This window comes from Lotus japonicus, chromosome 1 (genome assembly GCF_012489685.1).
Source record: "Lotus japonicus ecotype B-129 chromosome 1, LjGifu_v1.2".
Classification (NCBI taxonomy): domain Eukaryota; kingdom Viridiplantae; phylum Streptophyta; class Magnoliopsida; order Fabales; family Fabaceae; genus Lotus; species Lotus japonicus.
In genome coordinates this window covers 31,393,864-31,405,615 of record NC_080041.1, presented here as the reverse complement: position 1 = coordinate 31,405,615, position 11,752 = coordinate 31,393,864, and the positions used below count along the sequence as shown (strand labels likewise).

General features: G+C 48.7%; 1 long non-coding RNA gene across 1 annotated transcript; it reads right to left on the bottom strand.

Annotated features, from left to right (window-relative positions):
* Positions 1-10,441: 10,441 nt before the first annotated feature.
* Positions 10,442-11,476, bottom strand: LOC130731790 (uncharacterized). Its single transcript, XR_009016826.1, has 3 exons — positions 11,350-11,476; positions 10,879-10,992; positions 10,442-10,767 (listed from the first exon to the last, which is right to left on the bottom strand). It is a non-coding gene; the product is annotated as an uncharacterized LOC130731790 (long non-coding RNA).
* Positions 11,477-11,752: the final 276 nt, after the last annotated feature.

Sequence of the window (11,752 nt, the reverse complement as noted above, 5' to 3'; positions counted from 1 at the left end):
CTCTAGGTATTATCCCTATCTTAAATGTTCATTCCCAGAACATTTGGCGCCGTCTGTGGGGACTGTAAACTTTCTACTCCCATTCACGTGGATTGATTGTGAAGGAAGTTAACTCTGATTTTGATTCTGTGACCGGTGTTCGTTTTCCGATCGGGTTTGCGTCATTCCTAGTTTGGATGGAGACTCGACGCAGGAGGCAGCATCATTCACCAGTGCGACAGCGAATTTCGCCGCCTCGGCGGCCTCATCGAGTTGTCCTGGATTCTCCGATACGAACGGCGGGGGTACAACCGCCTTCTCCTCCTCCATCACCACCACCTCCTCCGTCGCCTTCGCAGGTCGGATCTCTGGAGCGCTCACCAGAGAATTCACCTGCTCCGGAGCAACAACCGGCGGTGACACAGGAGCAATGGCGCCATATGATGCGCAGCATTGGCAACATCCAGCAGCGGAATGAGCATCTACAAGCTCAGTTAGATTTCTATCGCCGCGGGCAACAGGATGATGGAAGCAGGGAGGCGGATTCTGTAGCCGAGTTCCGTCCATTCTCGGAGGACGTTGAGAGTGTGGCAATTCCGGATAATATGAAAACGTTAGTTCTGGATTCCTACAGTGGAGATTCTGATCCGAAGGATCATCTACTGTATTTCAACACTAAGATGGTGATAATTGCGGCATCGGATGCGGTGAAGTGCAGGATGTTTCCATCGACGTTCAAGTCAACGGCGATGGCATGGTTCACGACTTTGCCGCGCGGATCGATTTCGAATTTCAGAGACTTTTCATCCAAGTTTCTGGTACAATTCTCGGCGAATAAGAATCAGCCGGTAACAATCAATGACCTGTACAACATTCGCCAACAAGATGGAGAGTCACTGAAGGAATACATGGCACGGTACAGCGCTGCATCGGTTAAGGTAGAAGACGAAGAACCTCGAGCTTGTGCTCTGGCTTTCAAGAATGGTTTGTTACCGGGAGGGTTGAACAGCAAGTTGACACGCAAGCCGGCACGTTCGATGGAAGAGATGCGTGCTCGAGCCAGCACTTATATCCTAGACGAAGAGGACGATGCTTTCAAAAGAAAGCGCGCGAAACTGGAAAAAGGCGACACGTCCCCCAAGCGCGCGAAAAAAGATAAGAACGGCGAAGATAAGGGGGATGGCAAGCAGCAGAGACCAGATAAGGGGAAGGCGGTATTCAAACCGACCAAGGAACAGTTGTATCCACGGCGCGATGATTATGAACAACGCCGGCCTTGGCAATCTAAGTCTCATCGCCAGCGGGAGGAGACTGATATGGTGATGAACACAGATTTATCGGATATGCTCCGAGGGGCGAGGGACGCAAATCTAGTGGATGAGCCGGAGGCCCCAAAATATCAGCCACGGGACGCCAATCCCAAGAAGTGGTGTGAGTTCCATCGGTCCGCCGGGCACGATACGGACAACTGTTGGACTCTGCTGCGGGAGATTGATAAGTTGATTCGGGCGGGATATCAAGGAAATCGCCAAGGTCCGTGGCGCAACGGTGGCGATCAAAACAAAGCGCATAAGCGAGAGGAGGAACGAACTGACAATAAGGGCAAGAAGAAGCAAGAATCAGCGGCTATCGCCACAAAAGGGGCCGATGACACGTTCGCTCAGCTCTCAAGACCGCCCGTAGGGACCATAAACACCATCGCCGGAGGATTTGACGGCGGTGGCGACACCCATGCGGCGCGAAAGCGTCATGTTCGTGCAGTTAATTCGGTTCATGAAGTTGCTTTCGGATTCGTGCACCCTGACATCACAATCTCAATGGCAGACTTTGAGGGGATAAAACCCCACAAGGACGACCCGATAGTGGTGCAATTAAGGTTGAATAGTTTCAACGTCAGAAGGGTACTTCTGGATCAGGGTAGTTCGGCTGATATTATCTACGGTGACGCATTCGACAAGTTGGGACTAACTGACAATGATCTAACTCCGTATGCGGGAACCCTGGTGGGTTTTGCAGGTGAGCAAGTGATGGTGCGAGGATACATTGATCTAGACACAATATTCGGGGAAGATGAGTGTGCCAGGGTTTTGAAGGTAAGATATCTGGTTCTCCAGGTGGTGGCCTCTTACAATGTCATCATCGGGCGAAATACATTGAATCGCCTTTGTGCTGTAATCTCAACAGCCCACTTGGCGGTCAAGTATCCGCTAAGCAGTGGAAAGGTTGGAAAGCTGAAGGTGGACCAGAAGATGGCGAGGGAATGCTATAATAATTGCCTTAACTTGTACGGCAAGAAAAGTGCGTTGGTCGGTCATAGATGTTATGAAATTGAAGCTTCGGATGAAAATCTTGACCCACGTGGCGAGGGGCGGGTAAACAGGCCCACGCCAATCGAGGAAACAAAGGCGCTAAAGTTTGGCGATCGCACTTTGAAGATTAGGACCAGACTGACGGACGAACAGGAGACGCGCCTGACAAAGCTCCTTGGGGAGAACCTAGATTTGTTTGCTTGGAGCTGCAAAGACATGCCCGGAATTGATCCAAACTTCATCTGCCATCGGTTAGCATTGAATCCAAGTGTCAAGCCAGTTTCACAACTCAGGAGGCGCTTGGGTGGCGACAAGGGGAAGGCAGTGCAACAGGAAGTTGACAAGCTGCTGACGGCAGAATTCATCAGGGAAGTGAAATATCTGACGTGGTTGGCGAACGTCGTAATGGTAAAGAAGGCAAACGGGAAATGGCGGATGTGCGTGGATTACACAGACTTAAACAAAGCATGTCCAAATGATTCGTATCCCCTTCCCAGCATTGATAGTCTCGTTGATGGTGCCTCGGGCAACGAACTGCTTAGCTTGATGGATGCTTATTCTGGCTATCATCAAATCCGCATGCACCCGGCAGACGAGGACAAAACAGCTTTCATGACCGCCAGAGTCAATTATTGCTATCGCACCATGCCGTTTGGGCTAAAGAATGCTGGGGCGACCTACCAAAGATTGATGGATAGGGTGTTTGCTGGGCAGGTGGGAAGAAATATGGAGGTTTACGTTGATGATTTGATTGTTAAATCAGTACATGGTTTGGACCATCATCAAGATCTGGAGGAAGCATTTGGCGAGATAAGAAAGCACAATATGCGCCTCAACCCGGAGAAATGCTCTTTTGGTGTTCAGGGTGGCAAGTTTTTAGGATTCATGCTCACATCCAGAGGAATAGAGATAAACCCAGATAAATGCAAGGCGATTCAGCAGATGAAAAGCCCTTCTAATGTGAAAGAGGTCCAACGTTTAACAGGGCGAATAGCAGCTTTATCTCGGTTTCTTCCTAAATCTGGTGACAGATCTTTCCCTTTTTTCAAGTGTCTTCGCAAGAATGTTGCATTTGAGTGGACGGTGGAGTGTGAGGAAGCTTTTGCTCGCCTCAAGGAGCTCCTATCATCACCGCCAATTTTGTCAAAACCAATACAGGGACACCCGCTGCACTTGTATCTTGCTGTGAGTGATAGCGCTCTGAGTTCGGTGATACTACAGGAGATAGATGGCGAGCATCGAATTGTTTATTTTGTTAGTCATACACTCGAGGGCGCAGAGGTCAGATACCAGAAGATTGAGAAGGCGGCGTTGGCGGTCCTCGTCACCGCCCGGCGGTTGAGACCTTATTTTCAGAGTTTCCCAGTGAAGGTGCGGACGGATTTGCCCTTGAGACAAGTGTTACAAAATCCGGATTTGTCAGGTAGATTGGTCGCCTGGTTGGTTGAATTGTCGGAGTATGGGTTACAATATGATAAGCAGGGCGCGGTTGGTGCGCAGTCACTAGCTGATTTTGTGGTCGAGTTGACTCCAGATCGGTTTGAAAGAGTGGACACTCAGTGGACTCTCTTCGTGGATGGATCCTCCAATAGTAGTGGCAGTGGCGCGGGAGTAACGTTAGAAGGGCAGGGGGAACTAGTATTGGAGCAATCGTTGAAATTCGAGTTCAAAGCAACGAACAACCAGGCTGAATATGAAGCTCTCATCGCCGGATTGAAGTTGGCGCGGGAAGTGAAGATCGGGAGTTTGTTGATAAGAACGGACTCGCAATTGGTGGAAAATCAAGTGAAGGGAACTTTCCAGGTCAAAGATCCCAATCTGATCAAGTACCTCGAGCGGGTGCGATATTTGATGACACTTTTTCAAGAGGTCGTGGTAGAGTATGTTCCTCGGGCAGAAAATCAGCGGGCGGACGCGCTGGCCAAATTGGCAAGCACACGGAAGCCCGGCAACAACAAAAGTGTGATTCAGGAAACGCTGGCGTACCCAAGCATTGAAGGCGAGCTCATGGCATGTGTAAACAGAGGGGCGACATGGATGGGTCCCATAATATCTATCTTGGCGGGGGACCCGGCGGAAGTGGAGCAATGCTCGAAGGAGCAACGGCGGGAGGCGAGCCACTATACTCTCATTGACGGACACTTGTATCGCCGTGGTTTTTCAACGCCGTTGTTAAAATGCGTACCGCCAGAGAAGTACGAGGCGATAATGTCTGAGGTACATGAAGGAGTGTGTGCGAGCCACATCGGGGGAAGGTCTTTGGCTTGCAAGGTGTTGAGGGCGGGTTTCTACTGGCCCACCCTCAGGAAAGATTGTATGGACTTCGTGAAGCGATGCAAGAAATGTCAAGTGTTTGCGGATTTGTCTAAGGCACCGCCAAAAGAGTTGGTAACGATGAGCGCCCCATGGCCTTTCGCCATGTGGGGTGTGGACTTAGTGGGACCTTTTCCGACCGCCAGGGCGCAAATGAAGTTTATATTAGTAGCGGTGGACTACTTCACTAAGTGGATTGAGGCCGAGCCCCTGGCCAAGATTACTTCTGCGAAGATAGTCAATTTCTACTGGAAGCGTATTGTTTGCAGGTTCGGGATCCCAAGGGCGATCGTATCCGAAAACGGGACCCAGTTTTCAAGCAGCCAAACAAGGGAATTTTGCAAGGAAATGGGCATACAGATGAGGTTCGCCTCTGTAGAGCATCCGCAGACGAACGGGCAAGTGGAATCTGCAAACAGGGTAATCCTACGTGGACTAAGGCGACGGCTTGAGGAGGCTAAGGGAGCTTGGCTGGATGAACTTCCGGCGGTGCTGTGGTCTTACAACACCACTGTGCAATCTACTACAAGGGAAACCCCCTTTAGAATGACCTATGGGGTAGATGCCATGTTACCGGTGGAGATTGACAATTTTACATGGCGGACTCAACCAGATTTTGAAGGGGAAAATCAGGCCAACATGGCGGTGGAGCTGATCCTTTTGGCAGAAACGCGTGACGAGGCGCACATTCGGGAAACGGCGATGAAGCAACGCGTGGCAGCCAAGTACAACAGCAGGGTTCGCGTCCGAGATATGCAGGTCGGCGACCTGGTCCTCAAGTGGCGATCAGGAGCCCCGGGAAACAAGCTGACTCCCAACTGGGAAGGGCCCTATCGCATTGTCAAAGTTCTCGGTACCGGGGCCTATCACTTGGAAGAGCTTGATGGAAGGCGGTTACCCAGGTCGTTCAATGGTCTGAGCTTGCGCTACTATTATAGTTGATCGCAGGCGAGAAAGTGAACAAGGCGGAGTCGCCGAAGCTGGATATCCTTTAAATTTTTCTGAAAAGTGTCTTCAAATTCTCCAATGTATTGCTATAACAAAGCGTGCTCTTTTTCTCCGAAAGGAGTTTTTTAATGAGGCGCTCCATCAATAAAATAAAACAAAAATTCATGAAATTCGTGTTCAAAAATTCCAGGGATTCCCTGACGATCGGAATTGCCGATCGACATAAAGAATTACGGTGATCACTAAGTGGGACAAGCTTGATCCCCAAAGGGGCCTGCTGGAACCCTGATGGTGGCGGCGATTCCACAAATGGCCTTTGACGCCTGGGAATCACCCCCCGGAAAGTCTGATGTGATCGCCGGTCCCGTAAACGATGTGCTGGGTAAATCTCGCCAGAATACGACGAGCACCGTTAACTAGGCAAAAGTCTTGGGACCCCCAAATGGCCATTGGGACCCAAGCATTGTAAGCCCCGAGCGGGCAAAGCCCCGGGCGAAGCCCTCAAGAATGGAGGCCATTTATCCCTTTGTGGAAAATGTTAAAGTCTTGGTGGGGAAATACCAAGCAACAAGTCCTAGTTAAAATTAACGCACAGAATCGTTAGGCGTAATTTAATCACATTACGCGTGAAAAAATAGCGCAAGATATAAGGTCGGCGAATGAATATTTGGCAAAAGCATTCCAACATGATTTACAAAATATCCAACGGCGATATAAAAGCTATGGCGAAAGGTTGCTTATATATATGAATGGCGGAAAAGTGCATTACAAGAGGGCGGAAAGGCTAAGTTACATTAAAATTACATTATTCATTGTTTGTCTTTTCCTCATATTTCTTCTTCTTCCTCTTCTTCTTCTTCTTCAGTCGCCATCCAGAGGTGTTGGTCAATCAGGGGACGATCGTCAGGACCAACCAATCCTTCAGCGGTTATCTCTTTCATCACTCCCATAGCGCTGAAATCAAAGTTCGGGTACAAATGTTGGGCCTGATCTTTGGCAAGGTAGAAGCCGCGCTCGCGATTGTCAAGGGCAATGTCAGCGGCTTGTTCCCTCGCCTCAGTGGCTTTGGCTTTCTCCGTCGCCAGCTCGTCCTCTAGCCCTTTGATCTTTGCCAGTTGGAAGGCAATCTCAGCATTTTTTGTGGCGAGGGCCTCAGCATGAGCTTCGGTCGCTTTCTTGATCTCCTCGGACGTAGCCTGCGTCACCGCCTCCATATCAGACTTCGCCAAGGCCAAGGACTCAGCAGACTTTTTCTCTTGCTCCGCCAGCGCTTTCCTCACTAACTCCAGCTCAGCGCGCAATGTGGCGAGCTCTGACTCCTTCGCAACCAGCACCTCGCCTCTGGCGATCAGGTCCTTCTCAGCTTGCTCTCTTTCCTTCTTGCAAGCTTGGAGACTTGCGTCAAGATCATCCGCTTCTTCCTTCATCAGCGCTAGCTGATCCTCCAGTTCGCCGATTTTAATCCCCGCCGTGCCAATCATCTTGTCGGCATAGACTTTGTCTTTTCCTGCTTGCGTCGCCAGTTTGTCGAAGCGTTTTTCCCAAGCAGCGGCGGCTTCATGATGCTGAGCACTCTCGGCCTTCAACCGCTCAGCTTCAACGGTGGCGGCGTTGAACTTCTCAAACGCATGGGCAAAAATTCACCCAGCACGTAGAAGACAAGCAAGGGTTTCCTCCTTGGCTTTATCAATACCCCGGCTCAAAACTTCTTTCTCTATGACTTCACGGTTGAGGCCGGTAAGCAAGAATTCTGAGGGTTCAATGGCGTTGGGAAGCATGTTGTAGTAGCTGGAGGAACCGCCCTCTTTACCAGGAGCTTGCTCGATCTGGGTAGCAGCGGCATCAGGAGAAGGCCCCTCTTCGCGGCGAGCTGGAGAAGACGCGGAGCGCCCATCATCTGTTGGGGGCGGGCTAGAAGGTGCGTCCTGGCGAGGAGGAGACTGGGGGGTTTCATTTTCTTTTCTTTTCTCCCCGGCAGGAGCATCAGACGACGCGGCAGCTGTTGTGGCATCAACGGTGACGGGTTTCTCAACAGCTGAGGGTTGAGAGATGTTGGCGGTTGTGTCAGCGGTTGGAGATTGATCAGCAGAGGTAGCGGCAGCACCGGTGAGGGCGGCTGTGGCACCTACAGTAGGGGACTTGGCGGCGGCTGCGGAGGCCACGTCCGCTGTAGCGGATTTGGGGGCCGGGACGGTGGTTGTCTCGGTAGCTGCGGCGACGGAGGCTTCAGTGACATTTTTGCCTTTGGACGCAGCGGCAGTGTTGGGCTGAGCGCCGGGGTTGGAAGAGCCGGCGACGGAGGAGACTTTGGCCAATTTTCTTCTCTTGGGGGCTTTGCCGCCCTCAGCTTGGTTCTCGGCACCGCCTCGCTTCTTCACGTCGCCCTCAGCGTTGAACTTTGGGGAAAAGCGAGCCATTCTCCTCTCGCGGGCCTTCAGGAGCTCGGCGTTCGTGAAGTTCATATCTTCTGCAACAATAAAAAAAAAGATCAGTGACAACATAGGAGACGAGAAAGAAAATGTCGATAAGAAAACCAAGCTATGGACAACCTAGATATTTGGGAGTCCTTGAGTGGTCAGCGCCCTCAAGGACTGTTGTGCAGTCAAGGATAGGAAGCGGGGTAAGGAGATTTAGAAAGGCTTTGTCGTTGGCGGACAAAGATTCCTCTGAAGGATCGGTAATCCCATTGGGCTTCTCCGTCCAGTAAAGAGGGAAAAGGGCGGTCCCATCCCTAAGGGTGAAGGCCTCTGGGTAGGCGGGGTGAACCGCCACACGAAAGTACTTCCGCGCGAAGGAGGACTTCGCGTTACTTTTGTGGGGATGCAAGCACTTCCGGCCGGCCCGGGCTTTTAGGGAAATCCATCCTCTGTTTTTGATGGACTTGGGGTCAACATCGTAGAGGTAGAAGAAACTGGTGGGAGATGGGGCGATGCCAACCGCGGCGCATAAGATTTCAAAGCACCGAATGAAGGCCCAGGCGTTGGGGTGGAGTTGGCAGGGAGCCGCGTTGATGTCGCGAAGGACGGTTTGGTCAAAGGGCGAGAAAGGAAGCCTGATTCCAAGCTCGCTAAACATGTATTCATATGCAAAGAAAAAGTGGGATCTCTTTACGTCGCCGTTTGACTTATGAAGCCAGGGGCGATCCCCAGGACTGCAGATCCAGATCCTGAGTTTGGCGTTAAACTCATCGTCATTAGACAAACCACCCAGGGACCTCACGAATTGCACAATGAGATCGCTATCCTGGAAAATGGAAGGTTGGTCTATAGCCTCGTGAGTGGGGGCTCTTTGGACTGGAAGGGGCAGAGTGGCGTAGGTTTTTAGTCGGTAAGGAGGGATCTCCGGGACCTCTAAACGGAGGCCGCCGGCGGCGGTGGAGTCAGGGTCGCTTCCGGAGGAGGAAGAGGAATGATTAGGGGAGGTAGGGTTTGAAGCCATTTTTAGAAGACAGCGAAGTGAAAGAAAGGAAAAGATGAGTATGTGTATGATGCAAAGATAAGGACAGTAGGACTCACCGGAGTAGGATGTGAAGAGTGGGTAGCGGAAAGGGTGATAAGCGACGGCTCCAGAACGGAAGCGGGCAGAGGGAGTTTGGTAAGCGATTAGGGAGGTAAAGAGAGGTTTCGGAAAGGGATGATCGTAGGGAAGAAGGGTTTTTATAGGAAAAGGAGGGAGGCTGGAAGTGTGACGCGTGTTGGACGCGTGTGGAAGGTCGAGAGTCATGATGGTTTTTTGGGGAAGTGGGTTGCGTGTAATGGGGAGTTACTGCGCATGATGGGACAGTTATGAAAAGTGAAATGACGGTTCCGGAGAAAGAGGGAAATTGATGTAACTGACGCATCACGTGGGGCAGTCACGTGGGGCAGTTAGGAATTTGAAAAGTTTTTAAAATAGGGGAAAGCGCGAAAGGCCTCGCCACTGTAAAAACCAAACACCATCGCCTGACAGGAGATACTAGTGACAAAGTTTAGTCGCTCGCCGGGAATACTGCCAGCCAATGATTGGATGATCAGCACGTGGCCAATGCGCGCTACCTTTCCCGCCGGCGAACGATCATACACCTGCTCCGGCTGATCGCCAGTACGGAGCGATCGCTCTCGCCGCTTGTGGACTTGTGGACTTGCCGGCTCGGGTTGCTCACCAAGCCAGTGGACTGGGTGACTAAAGGCGCTAGTCTCCTTTTGCTCATGCCATGTTGGCAACGTAGTTCATTTTTCTTTTCTCAAGCCATGTTGGCAGCTTAGATCTCAGTATACAATAGGACACATGTAAAGGCATTTAAAAGACACACATAGCTCTCATACCTCGAGCTCGGTGTCTTGTGGACTAGTGGACTGGGCGAGCCCCTAGAGGGGCAACGCCCAGCGTGTAGCCCGCCCCGAGGCGGGGCCCTAGCCTTAAGATGGGCCTTGACCTCGGAGGCCCAATTAGCCCAATAGGTAGTACCCAAGCTCTATAAATAGGAGGTAGTTACCAATTGTAAAGGACTTTTGCTCATTTGATGAAATAACACATGAAATTCAGCATTCTCTCTCTCATTCTCATTCTCTCTCTATCATAATTCTACACTCTCTAGGTACTATCCCTATCTTAAATGTTCATTCCCAGAACAAGAATTGTGAAGCGGCAAAGAGCTGCGACTTCAAACATAATACCTGTGAAGAACAAAACACAGTGAGGGAAGAATAGAAAGAAAATCAAGAAACTGGGCAAGCAAACAGTGATATGGAAGCTTTTCTCTTACATATTTAAAAAAATTTCTTATGTGATTATAATTGTACCCATAATAAGAGCCATTAAGTGATCTCAAAGGGAAAATCAATTAAGTTGCAGTTCGTTCAAGATTAGTTGGAGATTACTTCATATAATAAAGAATTGATACCGATATATAAGACAACAGTACCAAACTTAATCTGCTAAAAATTACATACATGTACAACCATGATAGTTCTGCTTAAAATATAACCAACCTGATTACAACTGATAGCTTTAGTGAAAATGTCAACCCAGCTGTTGTTCAACATTTAGGGGAGAAAAATAAAAAACAAAAAAAGAGAGTAAAGCGAACATTCTTCTTTCCACCGCCAGATTTGGCAGGCTCTTGCAGGAACATGGTTGTCTATGCTGCCGGAACCCCCACTTCCTGATCATCCCCACAATTATGCTTTTGTGGAATGCTTCAGGAGATAGTGTTTTTTTCTCTGTCACCCCTGCATTTCTGAAATTTGATTTTACATTTAATAAGTAGCACTTTCCTTTATTTTCCATGCTTTTGTTTGTGGATATATATAATTGAAGTGTACTGCTCTAGGCTATTGCTCTTACTTACCCAGCAAAAGCTTCACCAAACCTGGCAAAAACTCTTGCTCCCTGTTGTTTCCTTTAATTCTGGATTCATGCTTGAAGTACTTCTACTTCTATAGCCTTCAAAGGTGAAACTAATCTGAAACAGAGAAAAATACAAAAAAGTATGATGTGAAGCATTCTATGTAACAGTTGCCAAACAGAAGTGTGTAAGCGTGTTTGGTAATTGGTAAGATGAAATTTGAAAAATGAATTATGTGAAACAAATCCATTAACAAAATAAAGAATCATGCTAGCAAAGATCTATACAAATTAAGTCTTAATTTAACTTGAAGTTGCTCATTGTAGAAAAGTCTTAATGTCTGCATAATGCAAAAGCATATAGCTTTTGTAGATAACCATCCAAATTGAACTCATGTAGAGAACACCATCTAATTAAGATATCTATTTTTCAACCATTTCAATTACATGAAGAATTATATTACATGCTCTTTACCTTAACTTTCTTGTTGTGCTGCTACCAAATTAATAAAGCAGGTGGGGCAAAGCTCAGCGCAGGTGTAGATGTCACGTCCCCATTAAAATTGGAGCTAGAATCTGCGATGGTCGTGCAGAAGATGACTGATGACCCTAGTTTAGTAGTGTTTTTAGGGACATTTTGTAGTTTATTTTGTGTCTTTTTATTGAGTCTCATGTAGTGTTTCATGCATTATCATGCATTTTTATCTTTCTTTGAGTTTTTACTTTGTTTTGGTAATTTTATAGTTTTATAGGGACCTTTCTTGCATTTTAAGTAAGTTTATGACTTGCATATCTTTTCTACTTGAATTGAGGGTCTTTTATGCTAATAAACTCTTGGAAATCCTAGATATTTTCCTTGCTTTGTTCCCAAGCAGCTA